At 40.0% G+C, this 17530-nt stretch overlaps 1 non-coding gene across 1 annotated transcript; it reads left to right on the forward strand.

Annotated features, from left to right (window-relative positions):
* Window positions 1-13249: 13249 nt before the first annotated feature.
* On the forward strand, window positions 13250-13358 carry LOC130937508 (small nucleolar RNA R71). The gene has a single exon (XR_009068724.1). It is a non-coding gene; the product is annotated as a small nucleolar RNA R71 (small nucleolar RNA).
* Window positions 13359-17530: the final 4172 nt, after the last annotated feature.

The following is a 17530-nucleotide window of genomic DNA, read 5'->3' on the forward strand; positions in this document are numbered from 1 at the left end:
GGGATTTGATAGGTGAGGGGTTTTTGGGGAAGAGGTATTGAGGTGATTGGTGAATGGGGGAAGAAGAGAGAGAGTGGTGGTGGGTTGGCGGGGATCCTGTGGGGTCCACAGATCCTGTGGTGTCAAGGAAAAGTCATCCCTGCACCAAATGTTGCTCAAAATCACGTTTTAAGCCATTTCTGGCGTTAAACGCCGGGCTGGTGCCCATTCCTGGCGTTTAACGCCAGGTTCTTGCCCTTTTCTGGCGTTTAACGCCAGTCTGGTGCCCCTTTCTGGCGTTAAACGCCCAGAATGGTGCCAGATTGGGCGTTAAACGCCCAACTGTTAGGTTTACTGGCGTTTGAACGCCAGCAACATCTTCCTCCAGGGTGTGCTGTTTTTCTTCCTGTTTTTCATTTTGTTTTTGCTTTTTCAATGGATTTTGTGACTTCTTATGATCATCAACCTACAAAAAACATAAAATAACAAAAGAAACTATATAAAATATAATCATTGGGTTGCCTCCCAACAAGCGCTTCTTTAATGTCAGTAGCTTGACAGAGGGCTCTCATGGAGCCTCACAGATACTGATGAGCGGATATTTTATACGCTTTTTGGGGGTAATTTCTTGTAGATTTTAGTATATTTTAATTAGTTTTTAATAGAATTTTATTAGTTTTTAAGCAAAAATCATATTTCTGGACTTTACTATGAGTGTGTGTATTTTTCTGTGATTTCAGGTATTTTCTGGCTGAAATTGAGGGAGCTGAGCAAAAATCTGACTTAGGCTGAAAAAGGACTGCTGATGCTGTTGGATCCTGACCTCCCTGTACTCGAAATGGATTTTCTGGAGCTACAGGAGTCCAATTGGCGCGCTCTCAACGGCGTTGGAAAGTAGACATCCAGGGCTTTCCAGCAATATATAATAGTCCATACTTTGCGCGAGGATAGATGACGTAACTTGGCGTTAAACGCCAAGTTCATGCTGCTGTCTGGAGTTAAACGCCAGAAAAACGTCATGATCCGGAGTTGAACGCCCAAAACACGTCATAATCTGAAGTTTGACGCCAAGAAAGGCCTTTACACGTGGAAAGCTTTAGTCTCAGCCCCAGCACACACCAAGTGGGCCCAGAAGTGGATTTCTGCACCAATTATCCTAGTTTATTCATTTTCTGTAAACCTAGGTCGCTAGTTTACTATTTAAACAACTTTTACAGACTTATCTTGTACCTCATGACATTTTCAGATCTGAATTACATACTTTGTGACAGCATGAGTCTCTAAACTCCATTGTTGGGGGTGAGGAGCTCTGCAGCGTCTCGATGATTTAATACAATTCCTTTGTTTTCCATTCAAACACGCTTGTTCTTATCTAAGATGTTTATTCGCGCTTAACTGTGAAGAAGGTGATGATCCGTGACACTCACCACCTTCTTCAACCCATGAACGTGTGCCTGACAACCACCTCCGTTCTACATCAGATTGAATGAATATCTCTTAGATTCCCCAACAGAATCTTCGTGGTATAAGCCGGATAGATGGCGGCATTCATGAGAATCCGGAAAGTCTAAACCTTGTCTGTGGTATTCCGAGTAGGATTCCGGGATTGAATGACTGTGACGTGCTTCAAACTTTAACCTGCTGGGCGTTAGTGATAGACGCAAAAGAGGGATTCTATTCCAGTAGGAGCGGGAACCAACCGGTGATTAGCCGTACTGTGACAGAGTGCGTGAGCATAGTTTTCACTGCAAGGATGGGAAGTAGCCATTGACAACGGTGACACCCTACATAGAGCTTGCCATGGATGGACCTTGCGTGTGAGAAGAGGATTCCAAGGAAGAGTAGAAGTTCAGAGGACAAAGCATCTCCAAAATTCCAACATATTTCTCATTACTGCCTAACAAGTAACGCTGTTCTCCTCTTTTATTTAATCCAGCAATTTCACTTTTAATCCAAATAATCCTATTGACATCCTGACTAAGATTAATAAAATAAATATTGATTGCTTCAAACCAATAATCTCTGTGGATTCGACCCTTACTCACGTAAGGTATTACTTGGACGACCAAGTACACTTGCTGGTTAGTTGAACGGAGTTGTGTTCACTCGTGCCAATTTCTAAAATCCAATTACAAGGAAAAAGGATCACAATTTCGTCCACCAAGTTTTTGGCGCCGTTGCCGGGGATTATTGAGTTTGGACAATTAAAGGCTTATTTTATTTCTTAGATTAGGAATAATTTATTTTTATTTTTATTTTTATCCTTATTTTTATTATAGAGTCATTAAATCAATATTGATAGGATAGTGTCTTGTTATAAGTTTGGTGTCAATTGCATATCTCATATTTATCTTTAAAAATTTTCGACTTGTGTTCTTTGTTCTTCATTGATCTTCAAGTTGTTCTTGTTTTGTGTCTTTTCTTGTTTTTCTTGTGCTTTTTCAAAACATTAGTTTTCAAAAATAATTTTTCTTGATTTAATCTTGTGCCAAACTTTAAGTTTGGTGTTTTCTTGTTAATCTTTCTTTAATTTTCGAAAACTTGTCTTGAATTTCTAAAAATTTTTAAGTTTGGTGTTCTTTCTTTTGTCCTTGGTGTTCTTGTGAATCTTCAAGGTGTTCTTGAATTTTTCTTGTGTCTTGATCTTAAAATTTTTAAGTTTGGTGTTCCTTGGTGTTTTCCCTCCAAAAATTTTCGAAAATAAGGAGCACTAGATCTAAAAAATTTTAAGTCTTGTGTCTTTTGTGTGTTTTTCTCTTTCATCATAAAATTCAAAATTCAAAAATTTTATATTTTCTAACTAATTTTGAACCACTTTTTCGAAATTTTTAATATAAATTTCAATTTTTAATTTCAAATTTTTCGAAAAAAAAAAACTTTTTTTCACAAAATATTTTCAAAATATATTTTTATATATATTCCATTTTCATTTATTCCATTACTATAAATTCTCAACTTGTATTCAATCATGGAAGCAAGTAGGAATGCACAGTCCAAGAGGACTCTGGGGTCATATGCCAACCCCACTACTGCTTCATATGGGAGTAGTATCTGTATACCTTCCATTGGAGTTAGTAGCTTTGAGCTGAATCCTCAGCTCATTATCATGGTGCAGCAAAACTGCCAGTATTCTGGTCTTCCACATGAAGAACCTACAGAGTTTCTGGCACAATTTCTGCAAATTGCTGATACAGTACATGATAAGGAAGTAGATCAGGATATCTACAGGCTATTACTGTTTTCATTTGCTGTAAAAGATCAAGCTAAGAGGTGGTTAAATAACCAGCCTAAAAACAGCATAAAAACATGGAAACAGCTGTCAGAAAAATTCCTGAATCACTATTTCCCTCCCAAACGGATGACACAGCTAAGGCTAAACATCCAAGGCTTCAAACAAGGAGATCATGAATCCCTTTATGATGCTTGGGAGAGATACAGAGAGATGCTAAGAAAATGCCCCTCTGAAATGTTTTCAGAATGGGTGCAATTAGACATCTTCTACTATGGGCTTACAAAAAAAGCTCAGATTTCTCTAGACCACTCAGCTGGTGGATCTATACACATGAGAAAAACAATTGAAGAAGCTCAAGAGCTTATTGATACAGTTGCCAGAAATCAGCATCTGTACCTAAGCAGTGAATCCTCTATGAAAGAAGAAGCTAAAACAGTAACTGCAGAACTCAGTCCAGTGGATCAGGCTAATGAATTCAATCAGCAATTGGATTTTCTAACTCAGCAACTAGCCGAATTCAAGGAAATATTACAGGAAACAAGAATGGCTAACAGGAACATGGAAGTGCAATTAAAGCAGACAGAAAAGCAACTGTCAAAACAAATAACAGAAGAATGCCAAGCAGTTCAATTAAGAAGTGGGAAAACATTAAATACCTCACTTCAAAGCAGCAAGAAGACAGGAAATGAACAAATAGCTACTCAAAATCCCTCTGAGGACAGGCAGAGCCCAGAAAGGGATAAAGCTGGCGCTGAACGCCCAAACCATGCTCATTCCTGGCGTTCAACGCCAGAAACAAGCATGGATCTGGCGTTGAACGCCCAAAAGGAACATGGTTCTGGCGTTCAAACGCCAATAACAAGCAAGGAGGTGGCGTTTAACGCCACCCCAGCTTCCACCCCTGGTATTCAAACGCCAGTGGGTGATCAGTCACATACAAGTGCTGATAACAATCCTTCTAAAAAGGCTTCCCAACCCACTTCTGTAGGTAATAAACCTGCAGCAACTAAGGTTGAGGAATACAAAGTCAAGATGCCTTATCCTCAAAAACTCCACCAAGCGGAACAGGATAAGCAATTTGCTCGCTTTGCAGACTATCTCAGGACTCTTGAAATAAAGATTCCGTTTGCAGAAGCACTTGAGCAAATACCCTCTTATGCTAAGTTCATGAAAGAAATTTTAAGTCATAAGAAGGATTGGAGGGAAACTGAAAAAGTCTACCTCACTGAAGAATGCAGTGCAGTCATTCTGAAAAGCTTACCTGAGAAGCTTAAAGATCCTAGGAGCTTTATGATACCATGCACATTAGAGGGTAATTGTACCAAGCAAGCTTTATGTGATCTTGGGGCAAGTATCAACTTAATACCTGCATCTACTATCAGAAAGCTTGGTTTAACTGAAGAAATTAAACCAACCAGGATATGTCTTCAACTTGCTGATGGCTCCATTAAGTACCCATCAGGCGTGATTGAGGACATGATTGTCAAGGTTGGGCCATTCGCCTTCCCTACTGACTTTGTGGTGCTGGAAATGGAGGAGCACAAGAGTGCAACTCTCATTCTAGGAAGACCTTTCCTAGCAACTGGCCGAACCCTCATTGATGTCCAAAAAGGGGAAGTGACCTTGAGAGTCAATGAGGAGGAGTTCAAGTTGAATGTTGTCAAAGCAATGCAACATCCAGACACCCAAAATGACTGCATGAGTGTTGATATTATTGATTCTCTGGTAAGAGAGGTCAATATGGCTGAGAGTTTGGAATCAGAGCTAGAGGACATCTTTAAAGATGTTCAGCCTGATTTGGAGGAGTCAAAGAAGATGATAGAACCTCTGAAAATCCCTCAAGAAGAGGAGAAACCTCCAAAACCCGAACTCAAACCATTACCACCATCCCTGAAATATGCATTTCTGGGAGAAGGTGATACCTTTCCTGTAATTATAAGCGCTACCTTAGAGCCACAGGAAGAGGAAGCACTAATTCAAGTGCTAAGGACACACAAGACAGCTCTTGGGTGGTCCATCAGTGATCTTAAGGGCATTAGCCCAGCCAGATGCATGCATAAGATCCTATTGGAAGGTGACGCCAAGCCTGTGGTCCAACCACAGAGGCGGCTGAACCCAGCCATGAAGGAAGTGGTGCAGAAGGAGGTCACTAAATTACTAGAGGCTGGGATTATTTATCCTATTTCTGACAGCCCTTGGGTGAGCCCTGTCCAAGTTGTCCCAAAGAAAGGAGGCATGACAGTGGTTCATAATGAAAAAAAATGAACTGGTTCCTACAAGAACAGTTACAGGGTGGCGTATGTGCATTGATTACAGAAGGCTCAATACAGCCACCAGAAAGGATCATTTTCCTTTACCATTCATAGACCAGATGCTAGAAAGACTAGCAGGTCATGAATACTACTGCTTCCTGGATGGATATTCAGGTTATAATCAAATTGCAGTAGATCCCCAGGATCAGGAGAAAACGGCGTTCACATGCCCATCTGGAGTATTTGCATATAGAAGGATGCCATTTGGCCTGTGCAATGCACCTGCAACTTTTCAAAGGTGCATGCTCTCAATTTTCTCTGATATGGTGGAAAAATTCCTGGAAGTCTTCATGGATGACTTTTCAGTATTTGGAGACTCATTCAGTTCCTGCCTTAAACATTTAACACTTGTTCTGAAAAGATGCCAAGAGACTAATCTGGTTTTAAACTGGGAAAAATGTCACTTTATGGTGACTGAAGGAATTGTCCTTGGGCACAAAATTTCGAACAAGGGAATAGAGGTGGACCAAGCTAAGGTAGAAGTAATTGAAAAATTACCACCACCTGCTAATGTTAAGGCAATCAGAAGCTTTCTGGGGCATGCAGGATTCTATAGGAGGTTTATAAAGGATTTTTCAAAAATCGCCAAACCTCTGAGCAACCTGCTAGCTGCTGACACGCCATTTATCTTTGATAAAGAGTGTCTGCAGGCATTCGAGACTCTGAAAGCTAAATTGGTTACAGCACCAATAATCTCTGCACCAGACTGGACATTACCATTTGAACTGATGTGTGATGCCAGTGACCATGCCATTGGTGCAGTATTGGGACAAAGGCATGACAAGCTTCTGCACGTCATTTACTATGCCAGCCGTGTTCTAAATGATGCACAGAAGAATTACACAACCACAGAAAAAGAGCTACTTGCAGTGGTTTACGCCATTGACAAATTCAGATCCTATTTAGTAGGATCAAAAGTGATTGTGTACACTGATCATGCTGCTCTTAAATATCTACTCACAAAGCAGGATTCAAAACCCAGACTCATCAGATGGGTGTTGCTTCTGCAAGAGTTTGATATAGAAATAAGAGACAGAAAAGGGACAGAGAATCAAGTGGCAGATCACCTATCCCGAATAGAACCAGTGGAAGGGGCGTCCCTCCCTCTCACTGAGATCTCTGAAACCTTTCCGGATGAGCAACTGTTTGCCATCCAGGAAGTGCCATGGTTTGCAGATATTGCAAACTACAAGGCAGTGAGATTCATACCTAAAGAGTACAGTAGGGTGCAATCAAAGAAATTAATCACAGATGCAAAGTACTATCTTTGGGATGAACCATATCTCTTCAAGAGATGTGCAGACGGAGTAATCCGTAGATGTGTGCCTAAAGAGGAAGCACAGAAGATCCTTTGGCATTGCCATGGATCACAGTATGGAGGACATTTTGGAAGTGAGCGAACAGCCACAAGAGTCCTCCAAAGTGGCTTCTACTGGCCTACTCTCTATAATGACTCCCGAGCATTTGTGCTTAATTGTGACAGTTGCCAAAGATCAGGCAACCTACCTCACAGTTACGCCATGCCTCAACAAGGAATCTTGGAGATTGAGTTGTTTGATGTATGGGGTATTGACTTCATGGGACCTTTCCCACCATCATACTCAAACACTTATATTCTGGTGGCAGTGGATTATGTATCCAAATGGGTGGAGGCTATTGCAACACCCACCAATGACACTAAAACAGTGTTAAAATTCCTCCAGAAACACATCTTCAGCAGATTTGGTATCCCTAGAGTGCTAATTAGTGATGGGGGCACTCATTTCTGCAATAAACAGCTTTATGCTGCTCTGGTTCGTTATGGAGTTAACCACAGGGTGGCTACTCCATATCATCCACAAACTAATGGGCAAGCTGAAGTCTCAAATAGAGAACTCAAAAGAATCCTGGAATGGACTGTAATTAACCGTAGAAAGGATTGGGCAAGAAGCTTGGATGATGCTCTGTGGGCATACAGAACAGCATTTAAGACCCCTATAGGGACCTCTCCATACCAGCTTGTGTATGGAAAGGCATGTCACTTGCCAGTAGAACTGGAACACAAGGCCTACTGGGCAACCAGATTCCTGAACCTTGATGCCAAGTTAGCTGGAGAAAAACGATTACTCCAGTTAAATGAGCTAGAGGAATTTAGACTCAATGCTTTCGAAAATGCAAAAACTTACAAAGAGAAAGCAAAAAGATGGCATGATAAGAAATTGTCATCCAGAGTCTTTGAGCCAGGACAGAAAGTTCTGTTATTTAATTCAAGGCTCAAATTATTCCCTGGGAAATTAAAATCCCGGTGGAGAGGTCCATATGTCATTACAAACGTATCACCATATGGATACATAGAGCTTCAGGATAGTGACTCTAATAAAAAATTCATTGTTAATGGACAAAGAGTCAAACATTATCTTGAAGGCAATTTTGAGCAAGAGTGCTCAAGACTGAGACTTAATTAAAAACTCAGTAACAGTCCAGCTAATGACATTAAAGAAGCGCTTGCTAGGAGGCAACCCAGCCATTTCCTAAGTTATTTACTAATTAAATAAATTTTCTTTCTTTACAGGTTTAAGCTCAAGTATCTTCAAAGGTGAAATAACATATGGTTAAAGTCACAAGAGTTACAGGGAAATTCGGAAGCTCACTGGCGTGAAAAAGCCAGTAAGAAATACTTTGGGCGTTAAACGCCCAAAAGAAGCTCCCACTGGGCGTTTAACGCCAGTAAGGGTAGCCATCTGGGCGTTAAACGCCAGAAAGGAGCATCTTCTGGGCGTTAAACGCCAGAAAGATGCACCTTCTGGGCGTTTAACGCCAATCTGCTAGCATTCTGGGCGTTTAGAAAAACGCCCAGTAAAGAAGGACTTCCTGGCGTTCAACGCCAGAAAGATGCATCAACTGGGCGTTGAACGCCCAGGAGAAGCAACATGTGGGCGTTAAACGCCCAAACCATGCAGCAGTTGGGCGTTTAACGCCAGGATGGTGGGGAGGAGGTAAAATTCGTTTTTCTTTATAATTTTTCTAAATTTTTATGTTTCAATTCATGATTTCTTGCATAAACATGTTTCAAAATGTCATCCTTCAATTCTAAAATTTTTAATCCTAATTTCTAAAATCCCTTTTTCAAAAATATCAAATATATCTTAATTCATAAGCCCAAATCTTTTTCCAATCTAAATCTTTTTTTCAAATCTTTTTCAACTCATCTTATCTTTTTATGAAAATGCCTTTCCTTCTACTCCTCTCCTTTCCTTTCTTTTGCTTGAGGACAAGCAAACCTCTAAGTTTGGTGTGATTTGCCATGATCACTGAGCTAAAACTCATTACGATCATGGCACCTAAGAGAACAGGAAGAGTAAGGATGTGAACTTAAGGGAGCTGAAGTGTCAGAAATTAATTCTTGAAGGCACCCCACAGACTAGAGGAACATCCACTTCCCAAAATACAGGTTGTTAAGTTCTAATTCCAGCTTTAACTCTGTGATGGTATTATTTCAGAAATTTACCTTAGGAGATATATAGTAGTAGTAGTAATTAGTATGTCTATTTTGATTTTATTTCCAATTAAGCTATAAGTTATTTTTCTCATCATCATCAGGCATAAATAAAGTAGTAGAATTTTTTTAGAATAAAGAAGTAATCTATATTTATGAGTTCTTAGTAATAAAGACTATAATTAATTATATGTGGTGGCAATACTTTTTGTTCTCTGAATGAATGCTTGAACAGTGCATAAATTGTACCTTGAATTTGATGAATATTGGCTCCTGAAAGGATGAGGAACACGAAAAATATTATTGATGATCTGAAAAATCATGAAATTGATTCTTGAAGCAAGAAAAAGCAGTTCAAAAAAAAAAAAAAAAACAAGCCATGAGCACTAGCCAAGAGTAAAAAGGGGATCCAAGGCTTTGAGCATCAATGGATAGGAGGGCCCAAGGAAATAAAATCCAGGCCTAAGCGGCTAAACTAAGCTGTCCCTAACCATATGCTTGTGGCATGCAGGTCCAAGTTACAAGCTTGAGACTGAGTGGTTAAAGTCGTGATCCAAAGCAAAAGAGTGTGCTTAAGAGCTCTGGACACCACTAACTGGGGACTTTAGCAAAGCTAAGTCACAATCTGAAAAGGTTCACCCAGTTATGTGTCTGTGGCATTTATGTATCTGGTGGTAATACTGGAAAACAAAGTGCTTAGGGCCACAGCCAAGACTCATAAAATAACTGTGTTCAAGAATCAACATACTACACTAGGAGAGTCAATAATACTATCTGAATTCTGAGTTCCTAAGGATGCCAATTATCCTGAAAATTTAAAGATACAGGGGGATGCCAAAACTGTTCAGAAACAAAAAGCTACAAGCACCGCTCATCTAATAAGAATATGAGCTTCATTTAAAACTCTAAAATATTATTACTTCTTAATTTCTGCTAAATCCTATTTTATTTATCTAGTTGCTTGAGGACAAGCAACAGTTTAAGTTTGGTGTTGTGATGAGCGGATATTTTATACGCTTTTTGGGGGTAATTTCTTGTAGATTTTAGTATGTTTTAATTAGTTTTTAATAGAATTTTATTAGTTTTTAAGCAAAAATCATATTTCTGGACTTTACTATGAGTGTGTGTATTTTTCTGTGATTTCAGGTATTTTCTGGCTGAAATTGAGGGAGCTGAGCAAAAATCTGACTTAGGTTGAAAAAGGACTGCTGATGCTGTTGGATCCTGACCTCCCTGCACTCGAAATGGATTTTCTGGAGCTACAGGAGTCCAATTGGCGCGCTCTCAACGGCGTTGGAAAGTAGACATCCAGGGCTTTCCAGCAATATATAATAGTCCATACTTTGCGCGAGGATAGACGACGTAACTTGGCGTTAAACGCCAAGTTCATGCTGCTGTCTGGAGTTAAACGCCAGAAAAACGTCATGATCCGGAGTTGAACGCCCAAAACACGTCATAATCTGAAGTTTGACGCCAAGAAAGGCCTTTACACGTGGAAAGCTTTAGTCTCAGCCCCAGCACACACCAAGTGGGCCCAGAAGTGGATTTCTGCACCAATTATCCTAGTTTATTCATTTTCTGTAAACCTAGGTCGCTAGTTTACTATTTAAACAACTTTTACAGACTTATCTTGTACCTCATGACATTTTCAGATCTGAATTACATACTTTGTGACAGCATGAGTCTCTAAACTCCATTGTTGGGGGTGAGGAGCTCTGCAGCGTCTCGATGATTTAATACAATTCCTTGTTTTCCATTCAAACACGCTTGTTCTTATCTAAGATGTTTATTCGCGCTTAACTGTGAAGAAGGTGATGATCCGTGACACTCACCACCTTCTTCAACCCATGAACGTGTGCCTGACAACCACCTCCGTTCTACATCAGATTGAATGAATATCTCTTAGATTCCCCAACAGAATCTTCGTGGTATAAGCCGGATAGATGGCGGCATTCATGAGAATCCGGAAAGTCTAAACCTTGTCTGTGGTATTCCGAGTAGGATTCCGGGATTGAATGACTGTGACGTGCTTCAAACTTTAACCTGCTGGGCGTTAGTGACAGATGCAAAAGAGGGATTCTATTCCAGTAGGAGCGGGAACCAACCGGTGATTAGCCGTACTGTGACAGAGTGCGTGAGCATAGTTTTCACTGCAAGGATGGGAAGTAGCCATTGACAACGGTGACACCCTACATAGAGCTTGCCATGGATGGACCTTGCGTGTGAGAAGAGGATTCCAAGGAAGAGTAGAAGTTCAGAGGACAAAGCATCTCCAAAATTCCAACATATTTCTCATTACTGCCTAACAAGTAACGCTGTTCTCCTCTTTTATTTAATCCAGCAATTTCACTTTTAATCCAAATAATCCTATTGACATCCTGACTAAGATTAATAAAATAAATATTGATTGCTTCAAACCAATAATCTCTGTGGATTCGACCCTTACTCACGTAAGGTATTACTTGGACGACCCAGTACACTTGCTGGTTAGTTGAACGGAGTTGTGTTCACTCGTGCCAATTTCTAAAATCCAATTACAAGGAAAAAGGATCACAATTTCGTCCACCAGATACTCAGAGCAATGTTGGAACCTCCCAACACCAAACTTAGAGTTTGAATGTGGGGGTTCAACACCAAACTTAGAGTTTGGTTGTGGCCTCCCAACACCAAACTTAGAGTTTGACTGTGGGGGCTCTGTTTGACTCTGAATTGAGAGAAGCTCTTCATGCTTCTTCTCTATGGTGACAGAGGGATATCCTTGAGCCTTAAACACATAGGACTCTTCATTCACTTGAATGATCAGTTCACCTCCATCAACATCAATCACAGCCTTTGCTGTGGCTAGGAAGGGTCTGCCAAGGATGATGGATTCATCCATGCATTTCCCAGTCTCTAGGACTATGAAGTCAGTAGGGATGTAATGGTCTTCAACCTTTACCAAAACATTCTCTACAAGTCCATGAGCTTGTTTTCTTGAGTTGTCTGCCATCTCTAATGAGATTCTTGCAGCTTGCACCTCAAAGATCCCTAGCTTCTCCATTACAGAGAGAGGCATGAGGTTCACACTTGATCCTAAGTCACACAGGGCCTTCTTGAAGGTCATGGTGCCTATGGTACAAGGTATGGAAAACTTCCCAGGATCTTGTCTCTTTTGAGGTAATTTCTGCCTAGACAAGTCATCCAGTTCTTTGGTGAGCAAAGGAGGTTCATCCTCCCAAGTCTCATTTCCAAATAACTTGTCATTTAGCTTCATGATTGCTCCAAGGTATTTAGCAACTTGCTCTTCAGTGACATACTCATCCTCTTCAGAGGAAGAATACTCTTCAGAGCTCATGAAAGGCAGAAGTAAGTCCAATGGAATCTCTATGGTCTCATTTTGAGCCTCAGATTCCCATGGTTCCTCATTGGGGAACTCATTGGAGGTCAGTGCACGCCCACTGAGGTCTTCCTCAGTGGCGTTCACTTCCTCCCCTTCCTCTCCAAATTCGGCCATATTGATGGCCTTGCACTCTCCCTTTGGATTTTCTTCTGTATTACTTGGGAGAGTGCTAGGAGGGAGTTCAGTAATTTTCTTGCTCAGCTGTCCCACTTGTGCTTCCAAATTCCTAATGGAAGACCTTGTTTCAGTCATGAAACTTTGAGTGGTTTTGATTAGATCAGAGACCATGGTTGCTAAGTCAGAGGGGTTCTGCTTAGAATTCTCTGTCTGTTGCTGAGAAGATGATGGAAAAGGCTTGCCATTGCTAAACCTGTTTCTTCCACCATTGTTGTTATTGAAACCTTGTTGAGGTCTCTCTTGATTCTTCCATGAGAAATTTGGGTGATTTCTCCATGAAGAATTATAGGTGTTTCCATAGGGTTCTCCTAGGTAATTCACCTCTTCCATTGAAGGGTTCTCAGGATCATAAGCTTCTTCTTCAGATGAAGCATCCTTAGTACTGCTTGGTGCATTTTGTATTCCAGACAGACTTTGAGAAATCAAATTGACTTGTTGAGTCAATATCTTGTTCTGAGCCAGTATGGCATTCAGAGTGTCAATCTCAAGAACCCCTTTCTTCTGACTAGTCCCATTGTTCACAGGATTCCTTTCAGAAGTGTACATGAATTGGTTATTTGCAACCATTTCAATGAGCTCTTGAGCCTCTGTAGGCGTCTTCTTCAGATGAAGAGATCCTCCAGCAGAGCTATCCAAAGACATTTTGGATTGTTCAGAGAGGCCATCATAGAAAATACCTATGATGCTCCATTCAGAAAGCATGTCTGAGGGACACTTTCTGATTAATTGTTTGTATCTTTCCCAAGCTTCATAGAGGGATTCACCATCCTTCTGTCTGAAGGTTTGGACTTCCACTCTGAGCTTACTCAATTTTTGAGGTGGAAAGAACTTTGCCAAGAAGGCATTGACTAGCTTTTCCCATGAGTCCAGGCTTTCTTTAGGTTGAGAGTCCAACCATATTCTAGCCCTGTCTCTTACAGCAAAAGGGAATAGCATCAGTCTGTAGACCTCAGGGTCAACCCTATTAGTCTTGACTGTGTCACAGATTTGCAAGAACTCAGCTAAAAACTGATGAGGATCTTCCATTGGAAGTCCATGGAACTTGCAATTCTGTTGCATTAGAGAAACTAATTGAGGCTTAAGCTCAAAGTTGTTTGCTCCAATGGCAGGGATAGAGATGCTTCTCCCATAGAAGTCGGGAGTAGGTGCAGTAAAGTCACCCAGCACCTTCCTTGCATTGTTGGCATTGTTGTTGTTTTCGGCTGCCATGTCTTCTTCTTCTTTAAAGAATTCGGTCAGGTCCTCAACAGAGAGTTGTGCCTTAGCTTCTCTTAGCTTTCGCTTCAAGGTCCTTTCAGGTTCAGGGTCAGCTTCAACAAGAATGCCTTTGTCTCTGCTCCTGCTCATATGAAAGAGAAGAGAACAAGAAAAGGTGGAATCCTCTATGTCACAGTATAGAGATTCCTTGAGGTGTCAGAGGAAAAGAAAAATAGAAGAAAGAAGAAGGAGAATTTCGAACTTGATTGGATAGAGCTCGAATTGTGCATTAAGAAGGAGTAGTACTCCATAAATAGAAGGATGTGGGAGGAAGGAAGAGAATTTTCGAAAATTAATTAAAAAGATGTCAAAAACATTTTGAAAAATTGATTGATGATTTTCGAAAATTCAAAGTGGAAAAGAAATCAAGTGATTTTTGAAAAAGATTTTGAAATTAGAAGTTAAAAAGATTTGATTGAAAACTATTTTGAAAAAGATGTGATTAAAAAGATATGATTGGTTTAAAAAAAATGTGATTGAGAAGATATGATTTGAAAAACATTTAAAAAGATTTGATTTGAAAACAATTTTAAAAGATATGATTTTAAAAATTGATGACTTGCCTAACAAGAAAAGATATGATTCAAACATTAAACCTTTCTAAACAGAAAAGGCAACAATCTTGAGATGTTCAATCAAATCATTAATTGTTAGTAAGTATCTTTGAAAAAGGAAAGAAATTGATTTTGAAAACATTTGATTGAAAAGATATGATTTGAAAAAGATTTGATTTTGAACAACTTTGAAAACTTGAAAAAAAATTGATTTTGAAAACAAAATTTTCCCCCTTTGCCATCCTGGCGTTAAACGCCCAGAATGGTATCCATTCTGGCGTTTAACGCCCAAAATGCACCCTTTTTGGGCGTTAAACGACCAACCAGGTACCCTGGCTGGCGTTTAAACGCCAGTCTGTCTTCTTCACTGGGCATTTTTGAATGCTCAGCTTTTTCTGTGTGATTCCTCTGCAGTATGTTCTGAATCTTCAATTCTCTGTATTATTGACTTGAAAAGACACAAATTAAAAATATTTTTGGATTTTTAATAATGAGGAATAATCAAAATGCAACTAAAATCAAATAACAATGCATGCAAGACACCAAACTTAGCAGTTTGCATACTACTGACACTAATGAGAATGCATATGAGACACATAAACACTCAAGTCAAGAGAATTCAAAGATCAAAATAAGAAATCATCAAGAATTACTTGAAGATCCTTAAGACACATGAATGAATGCATGCAATTGACACCAATCTTAAGATGAGACACTAGACTCAAACAAGAAACATAAAATATTTTTGGTTTTTATGATTTTGTAATTTTTTTGGTTTTTTCAAAAATTAAGTGGAAAAGAAATAAAGGTATCAAAATTCTTAATGAGAATTCCAGGAATCATGCAATGTTAGTCTAAAGCTTTAGTCTAAAGGAATTAGACATAGCTAGCCAAGCTTCAGCAGAACATTGCATTCAAGAGCTAAATTGATAAGAATCAATCAGCTTTGGTGATGATAGGAACATCACCTTGAAACACTAGAATTCATTCTTAAGAACTCTGAAGAAAAATACCTAATCTAAGCAACAAGATGAACCGTCAGTTGTCCATACACTAAACAATCCCCGGCAACGGCGCCAAAAACTTGGTGCACGAAATTGTGATCAATACTTTTCAATACACAAACAATCCCCGGTAATGGCTCCAAAGACTTGGTGCTCAATACCATGGCATAAACACAACTTCGCACAACTAACCAGCAAGTGCACTGGGTCATCCAAGTAATACCTTACGTGAGTAAGGGTCGATCCCACGGAGATTGTTGCTATGAAGCAAGCTATGGTCACCTTGTAAGTCTCAGTCAGGCAGACTCAAATGGGTATAGATGATGAATAAAGCATAAAGATAAAGATAGAGATACTTATGTATATCATTGGTGAGAGCTTCAGATAAGCGTATGAAGATGCCTTCCCTTCCGTCTCTCTGCTTTCCTACAGTCTTCATCCAATCCTTCTTACTCCTTTCCATGGCAAGCTCGTGTAGGGTTTCACCGTTGTCAGTGGCTACCTCCCATCCTCTCAGTGAAAACGATTGCATATGCTCTGTCACAGCATAGCGGAATTCAGCTGTCGGTTCTCGGTCAGGCCGGAATAAAATCCATCGATTCTTTTGCGTCTGTCACTAACGCCCCGCCTGCTAGGAGTTTCAAGCACGTCACAGTCATTCAATCATTGAATCCTACTCAGAATACCACAGACAAGGTTAGACCTTCCGGATTCTCTTGAATGCCGCCATCAGTTCTCGCCTATACCACGAAGATTCCGGTTAAAGAATCCAAGAGATATTCACTAGAGCTTTGATCGCTTGTAGAACAAGAGTGGTTGTCAGTCACTTTGTTCATGAGTGAGAATGATGATGAGTGTCAATCATCACCTTCATCAAGTTGAAGAACAAGTGATATCTTGGACAAAGAACAAGCGGAATTGAATAGAGGAACAATAGTAATTGCATTAATACTCGAGGTACAGCAGAGCTCCACACCTTAATCTATGGTGTGTAGAAACTCCACCGTTGAAAATACATAAGAACAAGGTCTAGGCATGGCCGAATGGCCAGCCTCCCAGTGATCTAAGGTAGCATAAAACTCAAAGATAGCTACCAAGATCTCAAATACAATAGTAAAAGGTCCTACTTATAGAAAACTAGTAGCCTAAGGTGTACAAAGATGAGTAAATGACATAAAAATCCACTTCCGGGCCCACTTGGTGTGTGCTTGGGCTGAGCAAATGAAGCATTTTCGTGTAGAGACTCCTCTTGGAGTTAAACGCCAGCTTTTATGCCAGTTTGGGCGTTTAACTCCCATTTAGGTGCCAGTTCCGGCGTTTAACGCTGGAATTTCTTGAGGTGACTTTGAATACCGATTTGGGCCATCAAATCTTGAGCAAAGTATGGACTATCATATATTTCTGGAAAGCCCAGGATGTCTACTTTCCAACGCCGTTGAGAGCGCGCTAATTGGGCTTCTGTAGCTCCAGAAAATCCACTTCGAGTGCAGGGAGGTCAGAATCCAACAGCATCTGCAGTCCTTTTCAGTCTCTGGATCAGATTTTTGCTCAGATCCCTCAATTTCAGCCAGAAAATACCTGAAATCACAGAAAAACACACAAACTCATAGTAAAGTCCAGAAAAGTGAATTTTAATTAAAAACTAATAAAAATATACTAAAAACTAACTAGATCACACTAAAAACATACTAAAAACAATGCCAGAAAGCGTACAAATTATCCGCTCATCAGACCCCAACCTGAAAGAAAGATTGAAGAGGTCCAGTTCAGAAACGAGATTGAAAAGACAATAAACGTAGGGGCTAACCTGGAAGAGCAGCTAAAATAAGAATTCATTAAGCTCCTACGAAAAAATTCCGACTTTTTTGCCTGAAAAGTCTCAAATATGGTTAGAATTCATTCTGATCTCATGAGTAATAGGCTTGTCATATACCCGGGTTCACGACCTGTGCAATAAAAGTGACCAAAACTTAGCCTTAAAAGAGCCAAAGTTGTAGAAGAACAGGTACAGGCACTGCTAGAAGCTGGGTTTATAAGGGAAGTAAAATATCCATTATGGCTCAAAAATGCGGTATTCGTGAAGAAATATAACAAAAAACGGAGGATGTGCATGAACTACACTGATCTTAACAAAGCATGTCCCAAGGATCCCTACCCTCTA

This window comes from Arachis stenosperma, chromosome 6, assembly GCF_014773155.1.
Source record: "Arachis stenosperma cultivar V10309 chromosome 6, arast.V10309.gnm1.PFL2, whole genome shotgun sequence".
Taxonomy (NCBI): Eukaryota; Viridiplantae; Streptophyta; class Magnoliopsida; order Fabales; family Fabaceae; genus Arachis; species Arachis stenosperma.